General features: G+C 44.8%; 1 protein-coding gene across 1 annotated transcript in view; it reads right to left on the bottom strand.

Moving 5' to 3' along the window:
* scn4ba (sodium channel, voltage-gated, type IV, beta a) overlaps window positions 1–21,885 on the bottom strand; it is a gene marked incomplete at both ends in the record, with an annotated part of 69,603 nt that overhangs the window by 29,598 nt on the left and 18,120 nt on the right. The gene's annotated exons all lie outside the window — the stretch shown is intronic.

The following is a 21,885-nucleotide window of genomic DNA, read 5'->3' as shown; positions in this document are numbered from 1 at the left end:
ACGAAGCACGTGCGGTGTAGTAGGGCCTACTTGGCCCAGAATAGGCATTGAGATATCGTGTAGATTAATAGTTGAATGGTCATAGTTTGGCACCATACCGTCGAGTTGGACGTATTCTATTAAGCTAATAATAGTCTATTTATGTATGGTGCATCGTTCGGTTCGAGTTCTACAGTTATCAGTACCCCCATCGTTCCTGACGTTATCTGGACGCTTATCCAGGCTGGTCAGACCCCTAGTGGTGATTGCATCCGAGGAGCTCCGGGTCAAGAGCGACTGGACCTGTATATTGGATTACTCTACCCGACGACGGCGAGCCTTCCACGGCTCTTGGATTATGCTTTATGTGCTTTGATTATTCCATGGATAAAGGCCAACACTGTCGAGTGTTGGAATTACCCCCCGGAGAGGACTACAGGTGAGGCGGCGCTCTACACGTGAGGTCGCACCACGTCTCTCCGTTGTGGACCGGCAGATACCGTTCCACAGAGGGTCCAGCTGTGTTCGTCTACGGCCCCAGGTTCTGTGGGCACTGGATCTAAGACTTTGGATTCTCCCAAGACACCGTCGGCTAGATGGGATACCGCCAGCGACTTCTCTAACCCCCCTCCTACTGTCTTACAACCAGCGGGACCCCCCCCCCCCTTAGTGTATCCAGCTATAATTATTTAAGTACTATCGCTATCGTTTCCTAAATATTCCAGGTTGTATACTTACTCCCTGCGCAACCAGAGATTGGACATTCAATGTTGATTTACCTACGAATACTCATTTGCCATAAAAGTGCATACTTAACATTTCAAATCATAAATGTAATTAAGTGAATATTGTGTACACCCTTTGCTGTATTAAATATTCGATTTGGTCCATTTGTGTTGGTTCGTTTCATCAGGTGGGAAAGTGTTCATCATACTTATATCTTGTACTGGGTGGCCAGAAGTTAAAGTACATGAGGTAGTGGTATTAAATATCATATCTAACAATACAGTCAGGGAATTGTACCCCTCAGCTACAACTACTACTACTACTACTATTACTATTACTACTACTACTACTACTACTACTACTACTACTACTACTACTACTACTACTACTACTACTACTACTACTGCTGCTATGGCAAGCCGTTTTAACATTTATTCCCATTTTCTAGCTAGCTGGGGATCTAGCTAGCTCATTCACAAGGACAATTTTGCGAATGAACTAGCTGGGTACCCAACTAGTTCATTCACAAAGACACATTTGCGAATGAGCTAGCTCACTACCTAGGTTGCAAATGTGTCAGCTAGCTGGGTACCCAGCTAGCTAGGTAGCACGTGTCTTAGCTAGTTAACTAGCCGGCTTTGTCCCATAGGCTTTACACCAAATTTTGCCTCAGCTAGTAGCTAGCTCATTCGCAAAATGGTCCTTGCGAATGAGCTAGCTGGGTACCCAGCTAGCTGACACATTAGCTAGCTGGGTACCCAGCTAGCTCATTCGCAAGGACCATTTTGCGAATGAACTAGCTGGGTACCCAGCTAGCTAATGTGTTTTTGCAAATGAACTAGCTGGGTACCTAGCTAGCTCATTCACAAGGACCATTTTGGGAATGAGCTAGTTGGGTTAACCAGCTAGTTCATTTGCAAAAACACATTAGCTAGCTGGGTACCCAGCTAGCTCATTCACAAAATAGTCCTTGTGAATGAGCTAGCTAGGTACCCAGCTAGTTCATTCGCAAAGACACATTAGCTAGCTGGGTACCCAACTAGCTAGCTTGTCTTTGCGAATCAGCTAGCTGGGTAGCTAGCTAGCTCATTTGCAAGGACACATTTGTGAATGAGCTAGTTGGTTAACCAGCTAGCTGATTCATGAGTGTTTGGGGGCGGGGGGTGTTGGTGTTTGGGGGCGAGGACCAGGCCAGCAAGGCCTCACCTCCATACTAGTATAGCTGGGCAGGCATAACAGAGTGTAAATGAGCTAGTTCGTTAACGAGCTAGCTCATTCGCAAGGACACATTTGTGAATGAGCTAGTTCGTTAACCAGCTAGCTCATTCGCAAAGACAATTTTGTGAATGAGCTAGCTGGGTACCCAACTAGCTCATTCGCAAAGATGACCTAGCTAGCTGGGTACCCAGCTAGCTAATGTGTCTTTGCGAATGAACTAGCTGGGTACCTAGCTAGCTCATTCACAGGAACAATTTTGCGAATGAACTAGCTAGGTACCCAACTAGCTCATTCGCAAAGATGACCTAGCTAGCTGGGTACCCAGCTAGTTCATTCGCAAAGACACATTTGCGAATGAGCTAGCTCACTACCTAGGTTGCAAATGTGTCAGCTAGCTGGGTACCCAGCTAGCTAGGTAGCATGTGTCTTAGCTAGTTAACTAGCCGGCTTTGTCCCATAGGCTTTACACCAAATTTTGCCTCAGCTAGTAGCTAGCTCATTCGCAAAATGGTCCTTGCGAATGAGCTAGCTGGGTACCCAGCTAGCTGACACATTAGCTAGCTGGGTACCCAGCTAGCTCATTCGCAAGGACCATTTTGCGAATGAACTAGCTGGGTACCCAACTAGTTCATTCGCAAAGATGACCTAGCTAGCTGGGTACCCAGCTAGTTCATTCGCAAGGACCATTTTGCGAATGAACTAGCTGGGTACCCAACTAGTTCATTCGCAAAGATGACCTAGCTAGCTGGGTACCCAACTAGTTCATTCGCAAAGATGACCTAGCTAGCTGGGTACCCAGCTAGTTCATTCGCAAGGATCATTTTGCGAATGAGCTAGTTGGGTACCCAGCTAGTTCATTCGCAACCTGCGAATGAACTAGCTGGGATGAGTAGCAACGTCTGGGGGCGGACGTCTAGGGGCGTGGTACATGACGTAGCTGCTGGTATTTGCATTTCAATGATAGGGCACATTTGATTGGGTCATTCTGAAGTCTGGGGGCAGGGCTAGGCATACAGAAATACGCTACAGCCCTTTCCGTGCACCATGGTTCTGTTTATAGTCCCCAGCTAAACAAACTATGTGTTTTAAAATATGTTGCGACCTTGGATTGTTGTTAAAAACGGAGGGATACTAGCTAAGGTGTGCGGGAGTTGGCGTATATAAGTTGATTGCTTTAAAACGGAGAGAAATGTCGTATTTACGCTGTTTAAAACGGGCTGATGGACGAAAATCTTTGGTTTTAGCTAATATTATGCGTTATGTTGCGACCGTCGGATTGTTGTTAAAAACGCAGGGCTACTAGCTAAGGTGTGCGGGAGTTGGCGTATATAAGTTGATTGCTTTAAGAACGGAGAGAAATGTCGTATTTACGCTGTTTAAAACGGGCTGATGGACGAAAATCTTTGGTTTTAGCCTAACGTATGGGGTGGCGTGCAATTCGCGAGCGGGTAAGGGGCCTACGTAATGTTTAAAGAACAACATCTAAGGTTATGTGGAATTTACAAATCTAGATGTGAAGAAAGATTTTGAAAAGATGTTTTAATTTTCTTTTAAATTAGATAAGTTGCCGGTGAGGAATCGTTAAAGGACGTGGCGAGGAAAGATGACGTATGTTCGCTTCCGGTTTGCGCAATGAGCTCTGGGTATCGTAGTTTTAGTGTTTAACGTTATGCAGTGTTTGTGAATGTTAAATGTGGGGAATGTTTGTGCTGCTGTGACACATTAAGCCTTGGCTCACCCTTGAGTTACCATATTGTGCTTCCTTTATGTTAATAAATATCATTTTTGTTTACAAACCTGGTCATTTCTGTCAACCAATGAGCTGACAGAACCACCCTCCACCCCCAAACACCCTCTGCTCCGCCCCAATACAGCCCTCCGTTCCACCCCCAAACACCCTCCGCCCCCAAACACCATCAGCTAGCTGGTTAACCAACTAGCTCATTCACAAAATGGTCCTTGCGAATGAGCTAGCTAGCTACCCAGCTAGTTGATTCGCAAGGACAACCTAGCTAGCTGGGTACCCAGCTAGCTCATTCGCAAAGACATATCTGCAACCTAGGTAGTGAGCTAGCTCATTCGCGAATGTGTCTTTGTGATTGAACTAGCTGGGTACCCAGCTAGCTAGGTCATCTTTGCGAATGAGCTAGTTGGGTACCCAGCTAGTTCATTCGCAAAATTGTCCTTGTGAATGAGCTAGCTAGGTACCCAGCTAGCTAGAAAATGGGAATAAATGTTAAAACGGCTTGCCATACTGCTGCTACTACTACTACTACTACTACTACTACTACTACTACTACTACTACTACTACTACTACTACTACTACTACTACTACTGCTGCTACTACTACTACTACTACTACTACTACTACTACTACTACTACTACTACTACTACTACTACTACTACTACTACTACCACCACTCCATCATTACCTTCATTAGTTACCTTTTTGGTGAAGCAGCACTATATATGACCAATAGATGTTTGACATGATTAGCACCAGGTATTACCATCAATGAGCTCCAATACAACTGGCTCACACTGTAGGCCTACTTCTGATAATCCCCACATGACGCGGATAGCAATATACATGAGCATGGACAATTTAACCTCAAATAACCCCTGCTCTAGTATCTGCCATCTCATCATTCAATCCCCATAAATAGCCCCGAGCAAGGTTGAGACATTTTCAATAAACCACACAAATATCAGATACATGATATAAAAACAATCACATTTATTGATTTTGGAGAAGGCAAATGTTTCATGAAGGGCATGCTTTGAGAAAGCCTCAAATAACAATGTTGACATTAGATCCCACACAGAGACCAAACGGATCAGGGAAATTAGAGACAATCAAAATACCCACGCAGTGAAACCTGCCAAACAGACTGCTTTTATTCTGCTGTGTTTCTTCAACCACTAACGTTGGCAGAACTTGAGAACTACTAGGAACGTCTGACCACTAAGTATGTCTGACTTTTAACCACCAAAACCTGCACGGACTACAACCTTTAATGTATGACGTATATCATGCCAGTTAGTGTACCTTCATATACTGCACCTATACTATTTACTTTACCTTATTCATAGTATATATTGAGATTCAAATTCTTTATTGCCCATATTTATTGTAACATTATACTATATCTGATAGGGCATACAGACCCTCATCTTCACCTTTGATTACACTGTTTACTTTATCATATTCTTATATTCAGAGTTAATTATATTATAATTATAATTATATTTATGTCTTTCTACTATTACCCTGCCCATACCTGTACCTCCCCTCCCCCCTCCCCCATGCTGCTATGATGCCTGAATTTCCCCAAGGGGATCAATGAAGCAATATTTTATCTTATCTTAGATCAGAATGTGGTATCAGAGACAGTCTATATGATGAGGAGATGAAGCACTCTTCAGTGGATAAATGTGTTACGCTAAAGATGACTGCAACAACAAAACTACTTAAGATAAGATAAGATATTCCTTTATTGATCCCCATGGTGAAATCTGGGCATCATAGCAGCATAGGGGAGGGGGGAGGGGAGGTACAGGTATAGGCTCTAGGGTAATAGTAGAAAGACATAAATAACGAGACCTATTATTATTATTATTATTATTGTATTGTAGGCAATACAATTTGATCTGAATATGAGAAGAATAAACAGTGAGGGTCTATATGCCCGATTGGTTATAGAAGGAGTCAGATCTCGTTAGTCTTTCTGTTATCAGGATGACGGCAGCATGAGCAGTCTTTGGTGACACACAGGGGCTGCCTCTACATTGAGTTATGTGAGAAGTTGTGAACATGAACGTATACGTACTGCACCTGCATCTGCACCTCTGTTCCACAAATATTCTCTACTATCAATTGACAAACTTAATACCTTTCAAACATGCTCATTCATATTCAAGTTCATTAACAATAGGCAAGATCTTCCTGATACCTTCCATAGTTTCTTCATCTTTTCATCAGAATTTCACTCATATCCAACAAACCATAGCTATAAACTCCACTTACCTTTCTGTCGGACATCTAGCCATCAATTCAACATTAGCTTTAGAGGTCCTAAACTCTGGAACACTCTAAATTCATCATTAAGGTCAACAACCTCCTTATCAATATTCAAAAAACAATTAAAAATCTAATTGAATTTCATCATAATTAAATCACCATCACCATTAAGTTACTCTTGTGCATCAGTGTTACATCTGTTAGTATGACTGCTTGTTTCATTTTCCTCATTATATACCGTTAACATGTTATTCTCCTCTTCTTTGCCCTCTTGTACTAAAAAAAAAAAAAAAAAAAAAATGTTCTTGTTACTGACTCGTGTCAATCTTCCATGTTTTCGCTATAGTGTCTGCCTTATGTCTCTGTTCCTGTTTTGTAGTTGATTTTGTAGACCATGCTACACATGTAATTCGTTCATATTGTTTATGGACAATGAGATGGGAGTGGAACTTTGTACAAGCCCTTTGGGCTTCGTTCCCTCCTAGCACTTTTTTTTTTTTTTTTTTTTTTTAATAATGTGCTAAATAAATAAACTAAACTAAACTAGGTACAGTACTTATATAGGGAGCGACACACATTTTTATTAGGCTGGAAAAATGTGTCGAATTTTAAATACAGTTCCATGCTTCCTAAAATAGAAGACAAAAAACTAATCCCAGTGATCGCTACTTGACTGACAGAACTATTTCACAGTGTCAAATGGTCATGTCTTCCCATGTCATATTCCATTACTTTATCCTTCTGCTGTCATTTGAGTGCTATATTGCTCACAGTCAGAGAATAAGGTACCAGCTCTAATCTTTAAAACTCTGAGACTCTAAGGCTACTGTATATTGTGCCAAATTCGTGTGCTTTTAGAAACAAGCGCTCAATCTCATACAATTAACAACCATGTCTACTAAGGCTGACCCGGATTAGTCGAATAGGCGACTAATCGATATAAAGGAGCCATAGACGACTGCCAACCTCTTAGTCGAATGCAAAAAAAGATATACAAATTATAATATTTAATTGATTTATTATATATCTTTTTTATCATTCTTTCCAAAAGCAAAGAGGCCTAAGCGTGGCTAACGCTAATGGCGTGCATACCAGAGAGGCTAACTGCCTAAGAAACGGGCACAGAGGCACTGAAAGAGGATTTCACCCATCTAATGAACACACTAGACTAGACAAATATCAAGATCCATCAGTGGACCAATTGCATGCTTTCAAAATGATAATTGAACCATTGATTTTGAAAGAGTCTGGAACTCACATTATGGTTAGGCTACATTGTGGGTAGAGTATTCATTTGACCGCACTTTTCTCTTTTGGGGAAGAACATGCTCAGGAATCAGTGACGTACTGGCCATATGGCACGGTGCAGGTGCACACATGCCAGAAGGGCCGCTATGCTTGTAACGGTGTCTGGCTGTGTGAATGTCAACTTGTCAGAACGAAAACAATAGCACCAGGATAGAAGTAGCCCACCAGACGTTGTATCTTCTGGGATTCTGTACATACCAGTTTATTAACAACAATATAAAAAGATGACTACTACTATACGATGTACACAACTATATAAATACAATGGTGATCACTACACTAGCCACATCGTTACTTACTAGAGAACCAATTATGACAACAAGTTGAAGCTTGATGCTGCTGTAAGATGTCAGGTGAAGCAGGAAGTGAAAACACTGGCTCAGGTTAAATAAAACCAAACCTGTAGCTACATTAGGCACAAACAATGGAGCGCCACCCGGTGACCAAACACGGCACTGCAACCAAAGTGACTGTTACATGCTATGGGCCGCCTGGGCTGCAAAAAAAAGAATGAACGTACGATTACATAAAAATTACATAATTTTTTCTTTACTTTTAATTTGTAATGTATTGTGGCCCAAAGCACTTCATACTGGCCCTTTATGTGCTTCTTAAAATATAGGCTAATGTCCTTCCCCACGATGCCAAGTGAAAGACCAACGTTTTACTGGAATACGGTGCATTATTGTCAATCATTATAAGTTATGGTAACTAAAACTGTGATCCTCAAGCTGGATTTCGGACGATGTGACTGATGGCGTTGCAGGGAAAAGCAAATCCCTCACGTGTTTGTTAACTACATGAAGGTAAGTATTATTTATAAGCCTCTATTATTATTATTATTATTATTCCTCAGAAGGCTGAGATCCTTCAACGTCTGTACAAGGATGTTGAGGATGTTCTACGAGTTGGTGGTGGCGGGCGCCTTCTTGTACGCTGTGACCTGCTGGGGCAGCGGACTGAGAGCGGGGGACGCAAACAGGCTGGATAAGCTGGTCAGGAATGCCAGTAACGTGGTAGGGGTGGAGCTGGACTCTCTAGCAGTGGTGGCGGAGAGGAGGAGCCTTGCTAAGCTCCATGCCATCAGGGAAAACCCCTCCCACCCACTATACACAGACTTGGCGGACAGGAGGAGCATGTTCAGGAAGTCCTTCATTCCGACAGCCATCAGACTTTACAATGTATCTCTGTGCCTCACTGCATCACTGAGCACAGATTGACAGAGTGACAGTACCATCTTCTTGGACTTTTACATTTAAAACAACATTGTCAATATTACACTTACTGTACACTTAACTCAATGGACGCCACAGCGATATGCGTGAAGTGTTGTTAAAAGGCAGACACTCTAAAATATAGGAATACGTGGCGGTGTTTGCAGGGCTATAACTATGGCCCATTTGACATCGACTATCTATCGCTCAATATGTGTTAAAGAAATATTTTTTTCATCCATACAGCACATTCCCGTTTTATACCGTGGTGAATATGACTATAGTTTTAGAGTAATCCTGTCTAATCCCAGAAAACGACGCTATGCAGCAATACGTGCAATTCACTAAACACGTTGCCGTTTCTCGCCTGTACACGCTATTTTGAAATCACATCTATATTATCGGTATTATGTTTCATCATGAATGCATGAAAGGGTGGGGGGGGGGGGTCGTTTTTTGAGGATTGATATCATATAGCCCTTACCTTCACTAGGATGTACCCCAAAAAGAATATTCCAATTATCTGATCGCGAGTCCCAGTATTGGTGTCCATCGTGTCGCCAACATAATCCGCCACACATCATGCACGGGAGCAATTCACGCTTCTCAATCCGACCGTTATAACCGCTAAGCTAGTGGTTGTATTGTAGCTATGAAGCTGGGAAGGGATGATGATGTTGAGGAATTTAAAAAAGCCCAATACCATTTCAAATACAGTTGAGTATATATAGATTATTAATGTGTACAGCTGAAAGCTGTTTTGCTGTGTTAGCAGGCCTCGCTAGCAGTCTGGCATTGTGTTTGTTGTTTGGTCAGCTGTTATATAGTCCCGTGCCTGTCCACCTTGCACGCACTCAGGTCTTTAGTAGCGTGTCCAGGTCTTTAGTAACGCATCCAGGTCTTTAGTAACACATCCAGGTGTTGTTTAGTAACGCATCCAGGTCTTTAGTAACACATCCAGGTGTTTAGTAACGCATCCAGGTGTTTAGTAACACATCCAGGTGTTTACCACATCCAGGTCTTTAGTAACACATCCAGGTGTTTAGTAACGCATCCAGGTCTTTAGTAACACATCCAGGTGTTTAGTAACGCATCCAGGTCTTTAGTAACACATCCAGGTGTTTAGTAACGCATCCAGGTCTTTAGTAACACATCCAGGTGTTTAGTAACGCATCCAGGTCTTTAGTAACACATCCAGGTCTTTAGTAACACATCCAGGTCTTTAGTAACACATCCAGGTCTTTAGTAAGACATCCAGGTGTTTAGTAGCGCGTCCAGGTCTTTAGTAACACATCCAGGTGTTTAGTAGCGCGTCCAGGTCTTTAGTAACACATCCAGATGTTTAGTAATGCATCCAGGTCTTGGTCTTTAGTAACACATCCAGGTCTTTAGTAATGCACCAAGCTTTCTATATACTGCTATATTACCATCTAATAAGTTATGTAAATTCTGTGTGCATTCATTAAAATTGAACTCAAGAGCCACACCGTCTTTTCCCTGTAAATATTTTATGTTTCTTGTAGTCTTTCAAGGCAAGGGTGGACAATACACGTTTTTACAAGTCTTATACCTGAACTGATTCAGCTGTTTTGTGATAGAACAAATTCTTAGTTGTGTGTGATGTCACAGGATCTCCCACCCAGTCGGTGTGTGTAGAGTGTGCTTTGTCAGAATCAGGGTTTACTGTTCGGTTTGGAAATTGGGCCACTGTACTGTACGTTATAAACACCAGGGACATTTCTGATCCCAGTATATCACTGAACAATCTAGTTCTAGAATGGAGTTTTGCTTTTTGCAAATACGTATTCTAAGGCCACCACTGCCGGTGGATATGCTGTGTTTTGCTAATATTGATTTATTTTTTTGCAGCACAGCAATGCAGTGGAGTGCTACTGAAGTGAATCCCTATATCAATATCACTTGTGTCCCATGTGGAATGTGATCCCGGAGCAGGTCAGGGAGGAGGAGGCTGTTTATAAATAGGCCCCAAGTGAGTGTGACTGATGCCAAAACAACACGCTGAGAATTATACCAGCTGTCACTGCACGACCAAAACCCCAGCGAGACCCGGCCCAATCTAATGCAAGCTGGTACCAGTTACCAGAGAGGGATTAGGTAGGTATTAGTTCAGATTGTTAAAAGAGAGTGATTGGTTAAGCAATAAGCATTAGTTCATAGTGTTTACCAGAGAGGGATTAGTTAGGGATTAGTTCAGATGCAAACTACCAGAGAGGGATTATTTCAGATACAAATGACCAGAGAGGGATTAGTTAGAGATTAGTTCAGATACAAACTACCAGAGAGGGATTAGTTAGGGATTAGTTCAGATACAAACTACCAGAGAGGGATTAGTTAGGCGTTAGTTCAGATACAAACGACCAGAGAGGGATTAGTTCTGATACAAATTACCAGAGAGGGATATATTTCAGATACAAATTACCAGAGAGGGATTCGTTAGGGATTAGTTCTGATACAAATTACCAGAGAGGGATTAGTTAGGGATTAGTTCAGATACAAACTACCAGAGAGGGATTAGTTAGGGATGAGGTCAGATACAAACTACCAGAGAGGGATTAGTTAGGGATGAGTTCAGATACAAACTACCAGAGAGGGATTAGTTAGGGATGAGTTCAGATACAAATGACCAGAGAGGGATTAGTTAGGCGTTAGTTCAGATACAAACTACCAGAGAGGGATTATTTAGGGATTAGTTCAGATTGTTACCAGAGAGGGATTAGTTCAGATACAAACTACCAGAGAGGGATTACTTAGGGGTTAGTTCAGATTGTTACCAGAGAGAGATTAATTAGGGGTTAGTTCAGATTGTTACCAGAGAGAGATACATTTTAAACGTTTTAGTTTCACCCCAGTCTCTGAGGACAGAGATAACAAAATTGTATAAAACATTCATTATACTAGTGCAGTGCTTTTGGGGCGTGCATGTTTGACCCAATTCGACACCAGACAATACACCTGCCAAGCGTTAAACCGATCGGATGAACGGTTCCCGATATACAGTATGTGACAGACAGGAAGACATGCACGCAGACAGACAGAGATACAGTATGTGACAGACAGGAAGACATTCCCTCCTTCTTTCTCCCTCCCTCCTTCTTTCTCCATCCCTCTCTCCCCCCTCTTTTCTCCCCCATCCCACTTCCTCTTCCCTCTCTGTCCATTCCTTCATATCTTCCTCTTTACCTCCCCTCGCTCTCCATCCCTCTCTCCTCTCCTACTCGTCTTCCCTTAAATGTATGACTCAGTGTGATTGAATGTGATTAAGAGAGAAAGTATTGTATTAAAGGGGAGATGAAGCATTGAACAATGTGATCCTAGTTTGTTTGTTGTGTACCTTGTGTAAGACAGGGTCCTATAATAAAATGTGAAATCCTGCTTATTTGTCTGAAAAATCAAATATAATTTCCCTGTTTTCGCCATGGGCGGCGCCATTTTGTTGCTGACGTCACGGTGTTGGTTTGGTGTATACACTGCTGGTTAGCTGCCTATAGTGAACATGGATTGTCGGGTCAGTCAGTAAATAAAATGTTGCCTACAAAACAACGGGACCGCGGTGGTTCTTTTTGTATTGCTCCTGGCTGTTCAAACTAATTTTACCGTGTGAAAGAGAGAGGAAAGTTAGTTAATTTCCACAAAGTACCAGTGAAAAAAACAGTGTTGTTGGCACGTTGGCTCAGGCTGGCTGCACTCAGGCTGGCTGCACTCAGGCAGCGCGATCAGCCTGTTGGACAGGGAATGAAGATCTGCAGCGAACACTTCATTGCCTCGGATTATGTTGTTGGGGGTGGGAGGTTTGTCCAGAAGACCACTAATCAGCTGAAGCCTGATGCGGTTCCCTCGGTCTTCGACAGACAGACCGGCGCAGGCAGTTCAGCGTCGCGGAGCATTTAGCCTGCTGGCTACCTAGCTCCACTTCAACCAGCCGAGCGTCGGGACCATTTAGCCTGCTGGCTACCTAGCTCCACTTCAACCAGCCGAGCATCGGGACCATTTAGCCTGCTGGCTACCTAGCTCCACTTCAACCAGCCGAGCGTCGGGACCATTTAGCCTGCTGGCTACCTAGCTCCACTTCAACCAGCCGAGCGTCGGGACCATTTAGCCTGCTGGCTACCTAGCTCCACTTCAACCAGCCGAGGACATCCTGTGTTTTGTTTATCTGTTTATCCAAGCATGGTGTTTTGGTGAAAGGGATGTGTCTGCGACAGCATCTGAGGGGGCACTCTAGTCGCTCTGCCGTCTAAGGGGCCGACGACCAGGATGGCTCAGCATTCCTTGGCAAGAGACAGAGAGAGACAGACAGACAGATGGCTCTGTGACCTGGGTGGGAAGATTCTTCCTACATTCTTCCAATTAGTACCAATTATTCTGGGGAGAGTGTGGCAACCGTCCACCCTGCAGCTCCAATTAGTACCAAAGCATCTTTAGTCTGTCCATCTTAATGAGTTGTTACGGACACAATCCTAAAATACCTCCCATCATAACCAGACATCCATGTGCTTGCACGCTGTCAGGCCAGGAGACCATGAGATCTGACATGTGATTAAGGAAATAGGTCCAAAAGAGACCTCAAAACCTACTCTAGCGAGGCCTTTAACCATGAACTGGAGAGCCTGGACTGGTCAGATGAACTCAATGGTACACTGGTTGAAGAAACCTGGCTTGGCTTCAAAACCAAATTCTCAACAATACTAAACAACATGGCCCCCCTAAGAACCACCAGGGTAAAAAATCGCGCTGAGCCGTGGATGCACACTGAAATACTGACCGCTATGAAAGCCAGAGACAAAAAATGCTCTGAGTTTCGTAAAAGTCAGTCAAAGCTTACCAAAAGCACGAGCAGTGAACTCCAAGCCCACGTGACTGAACTCAAACTAGAAAGAAACAGACTAAGAAATGACGTAAACGATAGGTTATAACTATAACCAAGTTCTGTGAGTAATGTTGACGCTCAGCGTCACGACTGCACTATACTTCACTCGTGCATGCGCACTGAATAAAAAATTCCACAATGTACCTTTACATCCCAACATTCGTCTGGCCACACCCCTATCAGCTTACCTTCATAAGCAGGTGTGTGGTCACCTACTCGCCTCCTTCCCAAGCTTTCACCACAAGGTGAGATCAAGGGCCGCAGCGGCGCCTGACGCTGAGCGTCACCATTACTCACAGAACTTGGTTATAGTTATAACCTATCGTTCTGTTTCGTAATGGATCTCACTCAGCGTCACGACTGCACAAGGGAGGCTGAGCGAGAGCCATAGCCCGACAAATGTACCCCGCTGAGGCCCCCCACAACCATCAGATCGGGGAGGACCGAGCCCCCCCGACCCTCCCTAATGGAGGATATCCTCCCTATTGGAGGCTGACGGGAGGGCGACGGATCCGACCGTGCGAAGAGGCACTCAAGCAACTCAACGCACAGGGTGAGCAGACCGTGGCTTGACCCCACGACTACACACACGCACAACCCGCATGCCACCTGGGAACGAATGGAAGGAACAACCTCATTACTGCCCCCAGAAAACACGGGGTTAAGAGCGTAGCAGCAGAGCGCGAAGGAAGACCCAACCCCACAGAAGGGACTGGATCCCCTGGAAAACGGGGGCCCGGAGAGGTCAATGACGCCAGGCATCAAGACCCCACCAGGTGGTCACTTAGTGACACCGCCCCCCACATCGCCAGCGTATTCGGATAAGGCCCCTCCAAGAGCGGGCCCTTTCCCCGACAGTGGCTCGGGAGGTAGAGCAGTCGTCTGGCAATCCGGAGGTTCCCGGTTCGATTCCCGCTCCTCCCGGGCAGCATGTCGATGTGTCCTTGAGCACGACACTTAACCCCTAATTGCTCCCGATGAGCAGGTTGGCACCTTGCATGGTTGCCTCCGCCGTCGGTGTGTGAATGTGTGAGTGAATGGGTAAAAATGTGAGTAACAAATTGTAAAGCGCTTTGGATAAAAAAAAAAAAGCAGCCATTTACCATCCCCCCAATAGCACACCGCCTGGCACACTGACCCTGCAGAACAGGCAGTCAGCATGGCCGTAAGCACACAAAAAAGGTTAACCAACGGAAGCAGGCAGCGCACCGGGGAAAACCAGGCAACAGGCTGTAACCTGAGCCTGGAGCACTGCGGACGAGACAGGCGCCAAAGGAGTCAGCTGAAAACAGCCCCCCCGGCGGAAGGGGCATATGCTGGCGTTGTTGATCACCATGACAAAGCCTCCATTAAAAAAAAACCACCCAGAGGGGTTGAGGCAGAGAAGGCTGACATGATTGGCAGACGTCATGAACGTGCAGGGGCACACTCAACCGGGTAACCCGGGAGTTGACTCTGCTCCAACACACCAGGGAACCAACCACCCTGTCGTTACCATATGCGGTGGTTGTTCCTATAACCCCTCAAGAAAAAACTCCAAAACACACCTGCGGGCATACACTGGCTATACCGCAGTACAAGTGTTTCAGTTTTCAAAAAAGGGTTATCCCAGGCCTACGGTATCAACGAAACTTTACTTCGGACCGGGCCCGGCGGCACGGGAAGCACAGGGTTACCAGAGGAGGTCCAAGACCACCCCAACAGCCCCCTCTTCGTGAGAGAGGAGCGAAAATAATGGAGAACCAGCCCTAAGCACACCGCACTTGGTATTCCCAGGCGGTCTCCCAACCAAGTACTAACCAGGACCGAACCTGCGTAGCGTCCGAGATCGAACGAGATCGGGCGTGTACAGGTTGGCATGGCCGTAAGCCATTACGATAGTGCAGAGTACAACATGTACCCAACAAAGGGTCTCCATAACGCCTAACTAGAGTTGTTCTGATACCGATACTGGTATCGGAAAAGCCGCCGATACTGGCTAAAATGCTGGTATCGGTATCGGCGAGTACCCTCTAATGCTGCGCTCCGATACCATATGACATAATTTATCAACAACACTGTGGTCTGTTGAGTAAGCATTATAAAACAAACGTGTGCTTAATCGATTAAAGTGTCAATGCCATTTGTCATTTTAACAGCAGATACTTTCTTAAATGTCATCGTCCCGACAGAGCGGTGTTGACGGAGAGCTCATGGGTTCGCTTGGTGGCTGGTGTTATTAGCGTCAGCTAACCGAAAGCTAGCTTTAACATTACCTTGGCTAAAGTTGGGGCTATTCATATAATCCAGCAATAATGGCTGCAGACCTGCAAGCAAAGTACAGCAAGTTGGCAAAGGAGTATTCCAAGTTAAATCACAATGTCACCAGTAACGTTACAGTCTTCTATGGTATTCCCATATACCGGTAGCTCATGCTAGCTAACGGTAACGTCGTCATTGCACAATTGCACGTCGCGTACACAATTAATGACATGTTGCGGACAGCCATATCGGCGACAATGTTTAGCTTTTAGTGCCAAATGATAAGAGTCTGAGGCGGAGTCTCAAAAGAGAATGTTGAATATTTATTGTGCAAAAATCACAACAGATACGACTGCTACTGAACGGAGCCTTGTAGACAGACTGAGTAGGGTATATCTGCAGAGCCAGTGGGTAGCGAGTGCAGCAACGTATAATGTCCGTGTGGATCATTGGAGTAGGGTATATCTGCAGTGCTGAAGCCCCATACTCATTGATTAATGATACTAATACAAATCTATACAATCACCTGTTGTTGAATAAATACCATTACTTTCTAGTTATGACTAAAAAACAGTATATATAAAACAGTATTTGTTAAAAAAAAATATATATATATATATATTTATAAAAAAATTATATAATATCGTTTTTTTTTTTTTTTATGTATGCACTGGTATCGGATAAGTATCGGTATCGGCCGATACCCAAAGCTTAGGTATCGGAATCGGATCGGAAAGGAAAAAATGGTATCGGAACATCTCTACGCCTAACCCTGTGACACCCGGACCGACCCGGCATTTTTCCCCCCGAAAAAAGCACAAGTCCCTCAGGGTACCAGAACAGCAGATCTGCATCCCCGGCGGACAACGGGTTAACTGACCTGGACCAGCGTGACCAGACCAGTCCTGTGTCCTAACCACGCCGACATGCCCACTCCAGGAGAGGGGGTAGGTATGCGTGTCGATCTAAAACATGAAAAGAGGGCGCCACCCAGACGGTCCCCATTTAGACCGTGCTCAGTGGCCCACCCCAAGGGTGTGAGACCCCTCTACCTATGTTCAGATCTTTAACATCCCCCAGATATGAACGAGAATTCATCGAGACAACCTAGTAAACTGGCGCTCGGAAGAGACAAAACTCCATCCCAGTTGCCCTATAAAAACGCTGTTTTAACAAGCAACCAAGGCGCACTTAGCCCCTGTGTGATTCTGTCACAGAAACACACCTGAGCCAGCACTATGTATGCATCGAGACCCAAACACATCAATGGATAGTCTAGCAAGACACCAAACATTGTTCCTCCAAGTCGCCTGGGAGAACGACACGGAGCCGTCGTGCTTCATGTACCTTCCTCTTTTTATTCAAAAAAGAAAGAACACAGACTGACATGAATCCCTCGTGACGACGCTGAGGGTAATTTTTTTTTACATTTTTACATCCCACCACCCTCCCATAGGGAGGAGACGGAAATCCCCAGAGAGACTTCCCACGCGAGCTGTATAGATTGAAAAGAATATATTGCAACATTGAGCCATGTAATATTTTGGGTTAGGGCTCTCCGAGGAGGAGGCACTGAACCAATACACACTCAATAATCGAATTTAATCGAATACACACACAATAGAGCAGGACTCCTTTTTGAAGTTCTACTCACCTTGACAATCTGAGGAGGAGGCTCTGAACTCTGAGGAGGCTCCCTCACAGGGAAGGAGAGTCCTAACTCACAGAAGGCCCGAGTAGGAGCTTCGTGAGGAGGAGCCCTGACCACTCCCTGAAACAGATCCATCATATGGACCTGAACAGCTCACGGAAGTCTTACCAACAGAGACGCGCACAGTGACGTACTCAATGGCGGGGGAATTTCTGCAGTGCACATGCCCAATCTTCCAGGGCGTGGGACCAGGAAACTCCCTCCCCCTCCCCCCCCCCCCTCTTACCCTGTAACGTGCCGAACAGCAACGTGACAGGAACCTTGAAGGACAGGAGGTTGTAACCCCTGCCCATCAAAAAAGGGGAGGAAAGGATTACCAGTTCACCCCTTTATGACCCCACACCCATGATACGATGTAATGACAAAAAAGAGCATGACACAGTCACAGTCAGCTACATGAAGTGTCTAACCTGCTATCTGATTTTTACTAAGGAAAAAACACAGAATAGAGAGGGCCCCCTTAAGAGCCCCGGTACCAGACTTACACATGTGCTTCTGTGGCCAACCTAACCCAGTTGTAGATCACAAGACACACACAACCCTTTATCACCACAAAAAATGGCAAATACACTCTACAGAGGAACGCTGTTTTTCATAATGAGAGAATACACAATTCTCGATTAGTATCGACCACAGGCCTTGCTAAGCACACACGAAAAGTGACCAAACAATCTTTTCTTTAGGAAAATATTTCTCAAGCGGTTTTAGCACAACCCCAGCAACTAAGCTAAGGGTTACATCGTATCCCACAACACAGTGACACAATATATTGTAAACAACATGTCTGAGAGGAGGGTGGGGAAGTCCCCAGGGAACTGGGGGTAACACCCCTCCTACCTTACCCTTGATACGGCCAGTTGAACAGGTAAACCTGTTAATATGTGAACACACTGTTCATTGTCATTACATCCATCACCCTCAACATAGGGGTCCCCCAGGGCTGTGTTCTGAGTCCCCTCCTCTACTCCCTGTACACACACGACTGTGTGGCTCAGCGGAGTAGCAACACAATCATCAAATTTGCTGACGACACAGTGGTGGTGGGCCTGATCTCTGCAAACGACGAGAGGGCCTACCTGGATGAGGTCAAGGTCCTGGCGGGATGGTGCCAGGAAAACAGCCTCTCCCTGAACGTCAGCAAAACAAAGGAGATGATTGTGGACTTCAGAAGGTCGGGGGTCAAGGATTACAGCCCCCTCAGCATCGACGGGGCACCGGTTGAGAGAGTGAACAGCTTTAAGTACCTCGGAGCCTACATATCCGAGGACTTGACATGGACCACACACATTGACAGTGTTGTGAAGAAGGCACGACAACGCCTCTACTTCCTCAGGCGCCTAAGGAAGTTCCAAGTCAGTCAGAAGATCCTTAAGAACTTCTACTCATGTACAATAGAGAGCATCCTGACTGGCAACATCACCTCCTGGTTTGGGAATAGCACTGCACAAGACCGAAGCAGACTACAAAGAGTGACGCGTTCAGCCGAACGCACAATTGGAGGGGGGCTCCCCACCCTCCAGAACATTTACAACAAGCGGTGCAGGGGCAAGGCTAAGAGAATCATTAAGGACTCCAGTCACCCGAACAACTGCCTCTTTGAACTGCTGCGGTCAGGCAAGCGATACCGGAGTCTCAAGGCGAGCACAGAAAGACTCAGAAGAAGCTTCTATCCCCAGGCCATCAGGCTGCTCAACGAACAATGAACACTACACAACAACCATCAAACGCACATAGCACACACATCCACACGCACACACTCACTTTAAACAAACACACTGTAGCACCCACTCCCCACACTTTATAGCACACACTTACTTTAAACAAACACACTGTAGCACCCACTCCCCACACTTTATATTTATTGATAAAGGATTGCACTACAACTCGTACACCTTACACCTTACTGTAAATTGTACCTAAATTGTACCTCATCCCATTTCTGCTTTGCACTATATAGTATTGTATATTAGTACACTGCATAGTATTGTATATTATATGGTAACTCAGTTACGTCTATTCTGCATCGAACATTGTACATATGTCTATACTGAACACTGTGACCTCATTTTCTACTTCTAATTTACATGCTATACTATGTTATTGATACTTATCTTGTCTAGCACAGTCTCTGGAGCGTAACAGTAAGAAGCATTTTGTATAAAAGTATTCTGTACTTCTGTATGACAACTATTAAAGAAACTTGAAACTTGAAACTTGAAACAGGCTGAGAAAAGAATTCATTCTTCACTCATATGTCACTAAGCATAGCTTTATAGGTTAAATAACCCCCTTAGTTGTGAGTACACGGTACATGAACACACATGATGTTTCTCAACACAACAAACCAGATCATTTTTACATATGTAACAAAAAACCCGATTTGCATGGAGAAGCTAATACCAGTGACAAGACAATTCACACACAACTCGCGTCGTATCCTAAATGTATTGCAGCAACACCCGTTTTGGAAAACATCGTTATTACAAAACATTAGAAGGGAAGGAAGAAGACGCGTTTTAAGGTCTGGTCGGGACCTTTCCTACCGTGAGCGCAGACCAAGCGAACTGCAGTGGCTAACAGGGCACCGATAGTAAACACAGCATTCCTGTGTTGACGACACGGGCAGCGTCGCTGCTCCACCCCGCCGCTACGGTTCTCCTTGTTGACGCAGTCCTTGCCGGCCGGGCTCCCGGTAGGTTCGACTAATATCCTCTGTCAAAGATGACATCGTAGTCAGAGTGTTTAAAGCATGTTATAGTCTCAGAATGTTCAACAGTGTAGCATTAAGCTAACAGCCGATCGGCTGATAGCAACAAGCTAACGTATACCAGCCTGGTAAACACAGCAAGCTAACGCCGCAGCTAACAGCTGCGCGGCTAACAGCTGACTGGCAGTAGCCCATAACTAGCACGCAAGCTAACAGCTATCACCTGAACTGTATACAATGACATAACAAGCTACACTTCAGACAGGCCGCTGTCCCAATCCCTTCCCTAACAGGGAAAAGAAAAAGAGATGTCAGAACACAGTTTCAATGGTGATCCAGACACACACAGGGCCCTTTGAGCATGGAACTTCCGATAAAGAAGATCTTATGCCCACATTTCCTCGTTAGGGTAAACTTTCATTTGTATATGTAAGATGGGGCCTACACGGGACAGAGAAGCATCCGCTCTAGAATCCTGGGATCACCAGAACCTAGCGCGGGCCACTAGATTAGTCATCATGGGCATCAGGCCAAGATCCTCCGACCACCGTTTTAAGCCGAGCAGAGGACCTTAGCCTGGGGTCGGCGTTTCGTAAATTGTTAGCTAACCCCCATAGCATCAACAACAACCAGAGCTCGCAATCAAAACAGTACATACCCAACCTGGAACCCACAGTCGGTGCGTCCTACAGTCCAGCTGTGTTGCTGGAGGGTCTTACCCCATCCAGCCGCAGCAAGCAGGATTGTAGTTGGGAAGCATGTCAGCGGCGTGAGCTCCTAATACGAAAAAACCGGTGGAGGTGTAGAATGATCATCATCTTCCAGACACTCCAGTAACGAAGACAATATCGCCGTATTTTCTCGAAAATAGTGAGAGAGAAAATAAAGATATGATGTCAACGTATCTCTTGTTTTCCAACTTTCTTCTACTAACAACCTCGTCAAGTGGGGATCTACCGAAGGCACTTCCTTGTGGTGAAAGCGAAGAAGGAGGCGAGTAGGTGACCACACACCTGCTTATGAAGGTAAGCTGATAGGGGTGTGGCCAGACGAATGTTGGGATGTAAAGGTACATTGTGGAATTTTTTATTCAGTGCGCGTGCATGAGTGAAGTATAGTGCAGTCATGACGCTGAGCGAGATCCATTACGAAACAGAACTCCATGATAAAAACTGCAAAAAAGAATTTCATCAATGACAAAACTGAGGAAAACAAAAATAAACCATGTGAACGTTGGAAATTACTCAATAATCAACTAGGCTGCAGTAAAAAACTTAAAACCAGGTTCTCAAACATAAACATAAAGACGGACAACACGCTCATCACAGACAAACTGGATGTAGCCAATTACTTAAACACTTTCTTCACAAACATAGCCACAACACTGGTAAACAAACTACCCTCCCACTCAGGGCAATATGGGGTAGAACACATAGTAGCATACTACAAGAACCTAGGCGTCCACAAAGACGATTTCAAACTGGAAATGGTAACTACAGATGAGGTACTCAATAAACTGAGTGCCCTCCAACCGAACAAGGCCACTGGCCATGACAACATCCCCTCCAAATTCCTCAGAGACTCAGCAGCCGCCATCACCCCAGTCATCACACACATAATAAACCTCTCCATAAAACAGGGACACGTCCCCAAGGACTTCAAAATAGCGAGAGTAACACCCCTGCACAAAAAGGGCAGCAAATTAGACCCAGGCAACTACCGCCCTGTTTCTATCCTTACATCCATCTCGAAAGTCATGGAAAAAATAGTATACGAACAGGTCGAAAAGTACCTCGCGGATAAAAATCTAATCTACGAATTCCAATCTGGCTTCAGAACATCCCACTCCACTGACACATGCCTTCTCTAT

Source organism: Notolepis coatsorum (assembly GCF_963971535.1).
Source record: "Notolepis coatsorum genome assembly, chromosome: 1".
Lineage (NCBI taxonomy): Eukaryota > Metazoa > Chordata > Actinopteri > Aulopiformes > Paralepididae > Notolepis > Notolepis coatsorum.
Note: the sequence above shows the minus strand (reverse complement) of the source record. Positions and strands in the feature narration are given on the sequence as shown.